This window comes from Peromyscus leucopus, chromosome 22, assembly GCF_004664715.2.
Source record: "Peromyscus leucopus breed LL Stock chromosome 22, UCI_PerLeu_2.1, whole genome shotgun sequence".
Taxonomy (NCBI): domain Eukaryota; kingdom Metazoa; phylum Chordata; class Mammalia; order Rodentia; family Cricetidae; genus Peromyscus; species Peromyscus leucopus.
This window is the reverse complement of record NC_051081.1, coordinates 49511466-49523445: the sequence shown is the minus strand read 5'-3', so window position 1 is coordinate 49523445 and position 11980 is coordinate 49511466.

The following is an 11980-nucleotide window of genomic DNA, read 5'->3' as shown; positions in this document are numbered from 1 at the left end:
TGCTTGCTGCAAACAGGGCTTCCTCCTGGACCTCCCTGGGGCAGCCACACCACAGGGGTGGGACAGATCTCAGTCCCCTACCTGCATCCTTGCTACCATGGTGCCATGCCTGCATTTGGAGGAGGGGACTGTGGAGGGGAATGGCCAATCGCTGCTCTGACCACAGAGAACGCCGATGTTGCTGGAGTTCTCAGTGTGGGTTCCAGAAACATCCATGACACTGGGGCCTCACAAACAGTGAAAATTCTCCAGTCCCCCCCCCCAACCCTAGACTCACCGAGTCAGAACTTCCAGGGCTGGCACCCAGCCATGTGTGTCTGAGCCATCAGCGCTCAGGATCAGTGGCCAGTGTGCCCTGTGCCTGCGTCCCTGGGAATGACTCTGACATCACTCACAGCCTCCTCCCCTGCCCCCCATGCACCTCTTTTCCCTGTGGCCCCTGATGCCTGTGAGGAGGTCTGAGCTGTTTCAGGTTGTAGTGGTCACAATGGGCTGGGTCAGGGCTGCCTGGGGGTCCTGCCTGTGGCCAGAGCTGAGTCTCTGCGGCACCTTCCCCCCGCTCAGGCGGCCACAGCAGGAAGTTCAGACTGGGCACCCACACCAGTTCCAGGGTCTCTAGTGGCTCAGGTTCAGTGTCCAGAAAGACCTCTTCTTGGCCCGCAGCTGACCACCTGCCACCGCGTCCCCACCTGGCCTTTCCGTCCCTCCGTCCCTCCCTCTTCCTCTGAGGGTGGCAGGCCTGTGTCATGGGGGCATGCTCCTTGAACTTCAGTCTGCTTCCAGACCGTGGAGAGCGTTGGGGCCTTCGTGTGCAAGCTAGGGAAAACACAATTCGATCCACGGCACACATCATAGGCCTTCTGGTGTGAAGGACTGACTCAACCCCACGGGGATCTCTGGAGGGTCCATCTTCAAAACCCCATGACTCACCCCTACCTGGAGTCCTGATTCCCAACACACATGTTCCTGCTCTGTGCAGCCCAGCTGGTCCAGCATCCACATCAGGAAAGAGCGGCCTTTGCGGGGTGTGTGTGTGTATGTGTGTCCTTCCCACCTCCAAGGGGGGTGCTTGGTGGGTCACCCCTCCCCTCTCAAGACCAGTATCCCTGCTCCCCGAGGTATGTCAGACTAATTGATTGCCCAGACAGGAAAGGTCAGCCGGAAGAGCAGTCAGAAGGGGAGAGGACTAGAGGAGTTGTCCTGTTTGAGGGAAGTGAGTCATGAGACTTAAATCAGAGCAGTCTGGAGACAGGAAAACAGAGGTAAAAATGTCAGTCTGCGCAGAAGGGACAACGGCCACCGCGAATTCATGATATTCCTGGACTTGGGTGTTGGCTCAGCTTGGAGTGGTCCCGTAGGCCCCGGCAGGCTGACCCTGGTGTGGTGTGGGCCTGGGGCTGGTGTGGGCCTCCAGTACAGCCCCTGCTGTACCCGCTGGGGCATCACAGAGATGAGCAGTGTCTAGGCAGTGACCCTGGGCAGGCCCAATCTTCCTTACCTGTCAGAGGACGCTGTTAGAGATGGTGAGCTCAAAGCATGGCGCATGGGCCTGAGAAACGGCAGTTGCAGGTGGTCATGGCAGTGGTTCTCAGCCTTCCCAAGGCTGAGATCCTTTAACACAGTTCCTCATGTGGTGACCCCAACCCTAACATTGTTTTTGTGGCTACTTCCTAACTGTGATTTTGCTCCTGCGATGAACTGTCGTGTAAATATCTGACACTCAGGTCATCAGATTGTGACCCCTGTGAAAGGCTGAGAACCCGGGGCTTCCTCCAGGCAGGACTAGCCCGGAGCTGGCAGACAGAGAACATCCAAGAAGGGTCCATCCACTTTCCTTTAGAGGGCCTTCCAGCGACGGGGAGGGCAATGGTGACCGGCATGAAAGCGGCCGTGAAGGTGGTGTGTTGGTGAGTGAAGGTGACGGTGATGATGGTGGTCGTGGTGATGATGGTGATGAAGATATGATGGTGGTGATGGTGATGATGATATGATGGTGGTGATGATGGTGATGAAGATATGATGGTGGTGATGGTGATGATGATATGATGGTGGTGATGATGGTGGTGGTGGTGGTGGTGATGGTGGTGGTGGTGGTGGTGGTGGTGGTGGTGATGGTGATGATGGTGGAGGTGGTGATGGTGATGATGGTGATGGTGGAGGTGGTGATGGTGATGATGGTGGTGGTGGTGATGATGGTGATGATGCTGGTGGTGGTGAGATGGTGATGATGGTGATGGTGGTGGTGGTGTGGTGATGGTGGTGATGATGGGGGGTGGTGGTGAGGATGGTGATGATGGTGATGATGGTGCTGGTGGTGGTGATGGTGATGGTGGTGGTGGTGATGGTGATGGCGAGGATGATAACTCGAGGGATTTCAGTGAGTAACGACAATGTGATACAAGCCGCCATCTACATTTCTTACTCTGTAGGGCTGTCACTCACCTGCTCCTACCTGAGTTCTGCTGTAGCCAACCTTATCCAGGATCATAAAGGCCACTTCGTAACGTGGGGGAGTAATTCCAGTTATGACATTTTCCTACGGTGAAAAAAAAAACCACTGGGTTTTTCTGGAACACACAGGACAGTGCCCCTGACCTTGCTCTCCAAGCGCCTTCAAAGCTATAGTCAAGAACAAACAAGGCAATAATGCAGGTCACCGTCAGTCAGTCCAGATGCTGCCCAGCCTGGAGCACCCATGCCCATCACGTCTGTGGGGTGAACTCAGTCCAGATGCTGCCCAGGCCTGGAGCACCCATGCCCGTCACGTCTGTGGGGTGAACTCTCAACAGAGCAGTGAATCTTTCACGGGCTGTGTGGTCTTGGTTAAAGCTGAATGCTGGGACCTGCCATTTATGATCTGTGTGACCTTAACATGTTTCTTGACCTCTCTGAACCTAGAATGCCACTATGGACGATTAATAAGAGCCTGTCTGTGAGAGCTCACAGTGCCAAAATAAATCCATGTCCGTGGTTGTGAAGCTTAGTCTGTCCTGTGGTCAGGGAGGGCAGCTGCTGGTGAGTTGACCGTGGGCTCAACCTAGAGCCGCTGCGCCTCACTGGGAAGGGGGAGGGTGCTGGAGGCCGGGTGCACTGGTAGAGATGAGTTGGAGTCAAATACGGTTGATTCTTACGACTTGGAAGGGGCGAGGGACCTAAGGGCGCATTGTCTATGAAGGGAACCAGTTCCCATGTATGGTTCCTATGTGGGTTTGGGGGCATTTAGGTGGCCAGGGCTAAGCATACGGGGACTAACAGGTTCTGGTACCCAGGCCTGAGAGTGCCTGCACCATTTCCAGAGTCAGGTTATGCGATGGCTAGGGTTTGGCACTGCTGGGCGGTGGCGGCGGTGGCGCAGCAGATTGGGACATGCTGAAGGGTGGCTCTGCAGCAGGATGGCAGGAGCATGGGGAATGTCCTCTTGTGACTCTGTGGCCTTTGAGGAGTTTGAGTACGAGCCGGTATGAGGCCCGAAGCCTGCACCAGCCAAGGGTCTCACGGAAGCTGGCGGCTTACACATGAGGGTGGGAGCATGGGAACTCAGAAGGCTGCGGGCCCGTGATTCCGCGGAGTTCCCAAAAGTAGCAGAGGAAGAAGTGGGAGCCAAGGCCAAGGCTCTTGACCTGGGTGTTTGTGTTTGTCTCCTTCTGTGGATAACCCAAGGATGTGGATGTCCCTGGCCCAGAGGGAGAGGGCAGTTGGGTATGCTGGCTAGGTTTATGTCACTGGAGAGGAGAGAGCCTCAATCAGAAAACGCCTCAAGAGACTGGGCTGCAGGCAAGCCTGTAGGGCATCTTCTTAATTAGTGATTGATGGGGGAGGGCCCAGCCCATGGTGGGTTCCCCAGCATCCACCTTAGCTCTACTGTTGCCTCCCTCCCTTTTCTCCAGCCTTCGGCTCTCACCAGGCTCTGGGAAAGCAGCCCTTGACCTTGAAGTGGTTAATGCTTTCCACCCAGCTAGCTTCCACGCACATCAGTGTCCCTCACCATCACCTGAGGCCCACCCACTGTCCAGCATGGCCTCTGTATTTCTCTTTCTCCTGACATGCCTGAGGAAGTCCTTTCCACCACTCAGAGCCAAGAGAAATCTGCAGCCCCGAGTATCCGGGACCTCTGGGCATGTGCAGGTCATGGACTTAACAAAAGACTTTCTTTCCTGTTTGCCCCCCAATTCAGGGTGTCCAGGTTCTATGTATTCACTGGGCATCCTGTCAGGGACAACAACCTGCCTTGGGCTTCAAGATGTCTGTGAAGGCCCACAAAGGTTTCCTAGAGGGGCTAGAGAGATGGTCAGAGTTAAGACACCGACTGCTCTTCCAGAGGTCTGATTCAATTCAGCATCACATGGTGGCTCACAACCATCTGTAATGAGATCTGGCACCCTCTTCTGTATACATAAAAAAATAATAATAATAATAAAAAGGTTTCCTAGTGAGATCTGAGCTTGCTTTACCCAGCAGAGCTGCATTAGAGGATTGCTTGACCACATGCATGGTTACTAGGTGATTGGAAGGGTCTACACTTGGCTGAGATAGGGGGAAATCTTTTGCTCCATTCCTTGGCATTCCTATAAATAGCCCTTTAGAAGAGACAGGGGGCCAGTGGATAAGGATCCAGGCCCTCCCGCGGCTATCCTGTGTTTCTATCTGTCTCTCTCTCCTCTATCCTTCTATCCAATATCTCTATCCCTCTCTCCTCAAGAGTTCCCTGTTGTAAAATGTGGGAGCTGGTCACCCACCGGGGCTCCCACAGACTTCTTAGCAAAGCCAGCCTCCCTACTTAAGGGACAGGCCAGGTTTAGCAAGAACAACAGAGAAAATACAGCGCTCAGATCAAAGTGTCAAAAAACATTTATGCAGAGACTGTCGGGTGGAAAGGAAACTCCATTTCCCCAGGTTCCAAAGGCTGAAGGGACAAATGGCTACTTTAGATGTCTATTAGCACACCAAAGTGTGGTGATATAGTGTGTACCCTAATAAAATTTACCTGAAGATCAGAGAACAGAACAAGCCACTAGATTAAACATAGAGGCCAGGCAGTGGTGGCACACACCTTTAATCCTCAGGAGGCAGAGATCTATTTGGATCTCTGTGAGTTCAAAGCCACCCTGGACTACATGAGATTGACTCAGTCTAGAAGAGAAACAGAGCCAGGCAGTGGTGGCACACACCTTTAATCCCAGTACTTGGGAATCACACACCTTTAACCCCAGCAAGAAAGGTATATAATGCACGAGGAGACAGGAACTAAAGGCTTTTTCGGTTGAGGAAGCACATTTACCTAGAGGCCACTGGCTGAAGTCTTTCAGGAATTCGGTAGAGGTAAGAGCTCTAGTGGCCGGCTGCTCTGCTTCTCTGGCCTTTCTGCATTTACCCCAATATCAGGCTCTGGGTTTTTCATTAGGACCATTTGAGATTTGGGTTACACTAAAGCACATGCCTGCCTCCGGGCTCTCTCAGTATCACAAGTACCTGTTACACATTTCCCACTCCATGCAGGCATCCTGGTTCTTCTCACCTCTTCCCAACCCCAAAGTTGACCAGCTCTTGGGATACCCTCCCCGCCAGCTACCCATTCCCCTGCAATTTAGGGCTGGAGAGATGGTTCAGTGGTTAAGAGCACTGGCTGCTCTTCGAGAGGACCTGGGTCCAATTCCCAGCACCCACATGGCAGCTTACCACTGTCTGTAATTCTAGTTCCAGGGGACCCAACACCCACAGCAAAACACCAATGCACATAAATAAAAATAAATAATAATAATAAATTAAAGAAAACCCTGCAATTTTGGCTTTTCTCCCTCTGTCTCCTCACCCTGTCTTCCTCTCTCTCTCCTCCCCTTCTCTCTGCTCTCCCCCATCCCTTCTCTCTGTGTCTCTGTCTCTCTCTGTGTGTCTCTGTCTCTGTCTCTCTCTGTATGTCTCTGTCTCTGTGTGTCTCTGTCTCTCTCTGTGTCTCTATCTCTCTGTTTCTGTCTCTATCTCTGTCTCTGTCTGTCTCTCTCTCTGCTTCTGCTTCTCTCATGGCCAGGTCCAGTCAGCTGTTTTCTCTCTCTGCTCTGGACTCTTCCAGATGCCTCTGGCTGTTCCCTCCCTTGTTTATCTGCAATACAAACCTTTCCTTTAACCACACCATGGGGTCATGTCCTCAGTTTATATGGAGATAAGCTCAGTTAATTGGCTGAGGAAAGTGGGTGCCAGTCCTGAGGTCCCCGATATTTGGTCTTAGTGTAGAGCATGGAGCTCTGGGAGATTCGAAAAATGCACATAAACCCTGTGGCCACATCAGCCCATCTTGGTGCTTTAACATAAACACATTGCAGTCACTTCAGACTCTGGAGGAGCTGGAATAATCCCATCTCACCATTCTTTATCCCAGTCTCCTCTTTTCACCTAGAGTCCTTGAGAGGGACAGGAGAGAGATGGTGGACGATAACTTGGGACAGTAACCGAGGCAGCTAGGGCAGGGTGTAGCCAGAGCTGTCGGCACACTGGAGCGGGGGAGCCATGGTCACCGTGGGGCTCAGACACCAGAGCAGCCCCAAGGAGAGGCAAGGAGGGAAGTGGGCAGAGGTAAGGCCACCTCCGGTCCCCGTTCTGCTGGTCCCGGCTCTGCTGGGCTTCTCTTCTCTAGTCGGGGAGCAGAGAGGTGAATGCCGGTGCTCAGCTCACTTTCTCCTTTATGACTTGTGGGGTGCCGCCTACAGTGTCTTTATTCAGTCTTGAACCCCAGCCCATGAGTTCTGTCCACATTCAGGGTTTTCCCACCTCGACCAAACCTCTGGAAGCATCTTTAGAGACAGGCCCAGAGGTGTGTCTCCTAGGTATTTCTATGAAGATTAATCTTTATGTGGTCACTGCCATGTTTAACGCGCAAGCAGTCACTTTGAACCGTAACTGTGGGAATCAAGACAGCCCATCCTCGGGGACCAGGGTGGGAACTACTTCATCCTGCTTCGTTGTTTGAAAGCTTTCTTAGGCATGTGTGTATTTTCCCAACCAACGGAGTCCCTACAGTGAAGGACCAGGGCTCTGCTAGCTGGCTGCCTTCTATTTTGTATACCAACAAAAGATAATTAAAGAAAAGTAAAACTCTAATAGCTTCTCCAAACATGGAATGCTTAGGTGTAAATCTAACAAAATGCATGTAGCAGAGAACTATCAAATGCAGATGAGATAAAGACTGTCTAAGGAAAGGGAGGTGTGCTCTCAGACTGGAAGAGTCGGCATTTCTAAAGCTGTTCTCTCCATTGATCTGTCGAGTCAACAGAATCCCCATCAATTCCAACCCAGCTGGAGCCCCAGGACAGATGGGAGGGACCGCTGAAGATGGAGAGAGCAATCCAGGAGGAACCTGAGGTGGACGTGGACCAGCATGGCTGTGTTAGAGCTGGGGGACGGGGCAGAAGCGGTCCTACCCCAGGAAAAGGTGACGCCTACAGGTTAACTATGCAGAGGACAGAGCTGTGTCCAGGACAGCACACCCTTTTAGATACCATTCAGAAGATGAGGTCACCACAGGAGGACAATCAGAGGCCACATGAGTACCAGCAGCTGTGGGGACAGACCAGAACCAGGGAGGGACGACAGTAAGAACTCCGCTCTCTGGGGGGACAGGAGGTGGTGTCTGAACTCTTTTCTCTTTCTTTCTTTCTTTCTTTCTTTCTTTCTTTCTTTCTTTCTTTCTTTCTTTCTTTCTTTCTTTCTTTCTTTCTTCCTTCCTTCCTTCCTTCCTTCCTTCCTTCCTTCCTTCCTTCCTTTCTTTCTCTCTCTCTCTCTCCTTCCTTCCTTCCTTCCTTCCTTCCTTCCTTCCTTCCTTCCTTCCTTTCTCTCTCTCTCTCTCTCTCTCTCTCTCTCTCTCTCTCTCTCTCTTCCTTCCTTTCTTTTTTTCTTTTTCTTTCTTTCTTTTTCTTTTTTTTTTTTTTGGTTTTTTTGAGACAGGGTTTCTCTGTGTAGTTTTGGTGCCTGTCCTGGAACTCACTCTGTAGCCCAGGCTGGTGGCCTCGAACTCACAGAGATCTGCCTGCCTCTGCCTCCCGAGTGCTGGGATTAAAGGCGTGCGCCACCACTGCCCAGCTAGGTGTCTGCACTCTTCTCCGTTCCCTATGCTGGAAATGTAACCACAGGAGGTTAATTGTCCAGGTTGGCACTAACTGTTGATTTGACAACCTAAAATCTCCTGGAAAAGGTGTCTCAACTGAGCAACTGTCTGATCAGGTTGGCCTGTGGATGTGTCTATGTGAGGTGGTCTTGATGATGTAAGAGGGCCTAGTCTACTGTGGGTGATACTATTTCCTGGGGAGGTGATCCTGGGCTGTATGGGAAAGCTAGCTTGTAAGAGAGGGCCAGAGTGTGAATGAGTGAGTGAGTGAGAGAGAGAGAGAGAGAGAGTGAGCGAGCCAGTAAGTGGTGTTACTCTATGGTTCCTGCTTCCAGGTTCCTGCCTTGAGTTTGTGCCCTGACTTCCCTCAACCATGGATTGTAACCTGGAAGTGTAAGCCAAGTAGACCCCTCCTTCCCTAAGCTGTTTTCGGCCAAAGTGTTTGGTATTTGTTTTTGTTTTTGTTTTCCACAATAACAGAATGAAGCTAGAACAATAATCTCTTTTAAGTCATTTTGAATTTTCCATATTCTGTAATAAAAATTCCTGGTGTGGACAATCTCTTGGAGCTGAGTCTTGTACATTACATCTCCTGATGCAAGGCCCTGCAGCGGTCGGAGCCTGTGTCCTCGACAGGGGCTCTGTCACTTTGGGAGGACACGTGTCTTGGAGGGACATGAAAGCTCCCTCCTACCTGTATCCGGGGTGCTGGTCCCCGCAGTCTTCTGCTTCCTGTCACGGTCCCTACTGACTCTTAGAAAAGAGCTCTCGCTGTCCACCAGGGAGCAGCTGTGCTGTGACAGGCACAGACCCAGAGAGGGCAAAAGCCCAGCGACAGCTTCAGTGTGACAGTGACTGGGAGGGAGAGGCTGGGAGAATCACCCAGAAATGCACACGAAGAGGCCTGTGACCCAGACCTCAGCCTCCGGCCGAGGTCTCCACTGGGGCAGGAAGAATGCAGGGCCGGAAGACCTCACGTACTGCATGGGGTCCTGTGCCCCCAAGGGTGACCGGATCACAGCCTTGGTCCAGCCCAGGGTCAGATAGATATTCAGTGGACAAAGACCACACAAGGTGATGGGGCCATGCAGGGTGATGTGGTTGAAGCCACACTGCTAGGGGCGAGGCCGGAGGAACATGGGAGGGGCTGAGGCCAGGCTGGAGTGAGAGATGCTGGGAACGTCAGAGGAACCCCAAGGCTGGGATTCTGAATGGGAGTCAAGGCTAACTTGGAGAGCATGGCCTCTCCACGACCACACCGCTTAACACACCTCTTCCTGTCCTCAGGCTCAGGGACCACACCAGCAGCCGTTTGCCCCTGAAAAAGCCTCTGGATGGATCTAAGGGATCAGTTAAGGAGGAAGAAGCAGGTGGGGGAGGGGGGTCTCAGGTCCACTGTGGACCTCGGTGGCTCAGCTTTTGTCTGTCACCTGGACTATTGTCTCTGCCCTAGGCCTGTGAACTCAGCCTTCACCTAACTAACCCAGTCCCTGTTGCAAGCTCCCTAAACTTCTGATGCACAGGGTTTCACTTGTGAATGTAGACTGTGATGATGAGCTTGTGATCAGCTTTCACTTGTGAACTTGAGACAACCTAGAATCAACAGAGAAGTCTCAATGAAGGAATGTTTACTTAGACTGACCTGTGGGCATGTCTGTGGAGAACTACTGTCCTGACGTTTTTTTTGGTTGTGAGCCTTAGACTTTAATGGCTGAGCTATCTTTCTAGCCCTCCTTGTTTTAATTGATCTGGAAAGACTCAGCCCACTGTGGGTAGCACCATTCCCTAGGCAGGAGATCACAAACTATTTAAGAATGGAGAAGTTGAGCTGAGCGTGAACAAGCAAGCAAGTGAGCACACACACATTCATTTTTTTTTTTCTGAGCTCTTGACCGTCTATGATGTGACTAGTTGTTCGAAGTTCCTGCCCTGACTTCCCCAGGATGATAGATAGTAACCTGGAATTATAAGCGGAAATAATATCTTTTCCCCCTAAGTTACTTTTTGTCCGTATATTTTATTATATCAGTAGAAATAAAAGTAGAACAGAGACAATTGTCCCTGTGTCACAGGGCTGCTGAAGAAACCACAGGAAGTGGTCTGCAAAGGTGACAGATGAGTTCCCAGAACTTCCGGGCTCTCTACCCTGGAGGTGCAAGGTTGTGGTGGGAAGGACTCCCTGACCTGCCCTCCCGCCAACCCCCACACTTTGCTGTTCTTGAACTCATTGGGTTACTTTATTATTGCTCTAACCACTGAGGACCGTCCCCAACAGCACTGGGCAGAGGGCAGGGCAGAGGGAGTCTGAGGAGGCGAGGGTGGCATCAGGCCAAGGCCACAGGGACACGTCTGGAGTCAGGGGAACCTTGTAAGAGTGACGATGAACTTGGCAGCCATCCTTGTAGTCTCTGGGTTTAAGATGATGCTGCATCTGTGAGACTAAACGCCAATGAATTCTGGTGTGTGAGAACATGGTATTGGCATCCAGCGGCCTTCCCCTCTCCCAGGCACCCACAGGCACGCTATGGAGACATTCTGTGAGGCCTTCGCTCACACACTCCCAGATGCCAGGGTTTACATTACAGGGAGTATTGGTGGTCACACACCCTGATCCCCACCCCTTCTCTGACTCCTGCCTAGGAATTGGAGAGCCTGGACAGGTGTAGCATGAATCATAGAGGTCTTATTAATAAAATCAAACCTGGGGCCAGTTATTGGGGTGAATGCTGAGAGGTCAGAGAAGCAGAACAGCTACCTCATCTCACCAGTTTCTCAGCTGATCCTGTTTCCTCAGACTGGATCCCTCTGAGTCCTCATCCAGAATGAATCTCAGCTGAACTGTGCTGCCCGAAAGCCTGAAAGCTTAACCAGCCAAATGCTTCTAGTTTCTGGTCCTCATGCCTTATATACCTTTCTGCCTTCTGTCATCACTCCCTGGGATTAAAGGCATGTGTCACCATGCCTGGCTGTTTCCAATGTGGCCTTGAACTCAGAGAGATCCAACTCTGCCTCCAGAAGGCTAGGATTAAAGGCGTGAGTGCCACCATTTTCTGGCCTCTGTATCCAGTGGCTTTTCCGTTCTCTGACCCCAGATAAGTTTATTAGGGTGCACAATATTTTGGGGAACACAATACCACCACAGGCAGGCTTGTGAGGTACCTCATTCTTAGGAAGGTCCAAGACTCCACTTCGGCCATGTGACCCTGAGTCCTCTTTTGGAGACCCCACATGCTGTCTGTCCCCAGTGCTGGGACCTGAGCTCTCCTCAGGAGTGCTCACCACGCGGTTGTCAATATGCCTGTCTGTCCATGGCGCTAATGGCTCTTGTAGTAAGTTCCCAATCATCAGCCATCTGTTTCGGCATCCCTCTTGAACCCTCATCTGAGAACTTTCACAGTGTGAGCTCCCACACAGGCAATGAGGGCTCCTGGTGGCTTCTGCCCTACAACCTTGGTCATACTTGGTGTGTGTGTGTGTGGTGTGTGTGTGTGTGTGTGTGTGTGTGTGTGTGTGTGTATGTACATGTGTGTATATACACTGAGGGTAGAGGTTGACTTCAGGTGTTACTTCTCGGGCACCATCTGCTTTACTGTTGTTATTGTGTGTGTGTGTGTGTGTGTGTGTGTGTGTGTGTGTGTATGTAGGCACGCATATTCCACAGTATGTGTGTGAAGGTCAGAGGACAGTGTTGGGGAGTCAGATTTCTTCTTTCACTGTGAGTTTATGGAATCCAACTCAGGCTGTGACACTTGCCTGGCCATTCTTTTTACCTGCCAAGACATCTTGCCCGTCCTGTCTGCCTTCTCTCTCCTCTCTCTCTCTCTCTCTCCATCCATCCCTTCCTCTCTTCCTTCCTTCTCTTCCCTTCCCTTCTCCTTCCTTCCT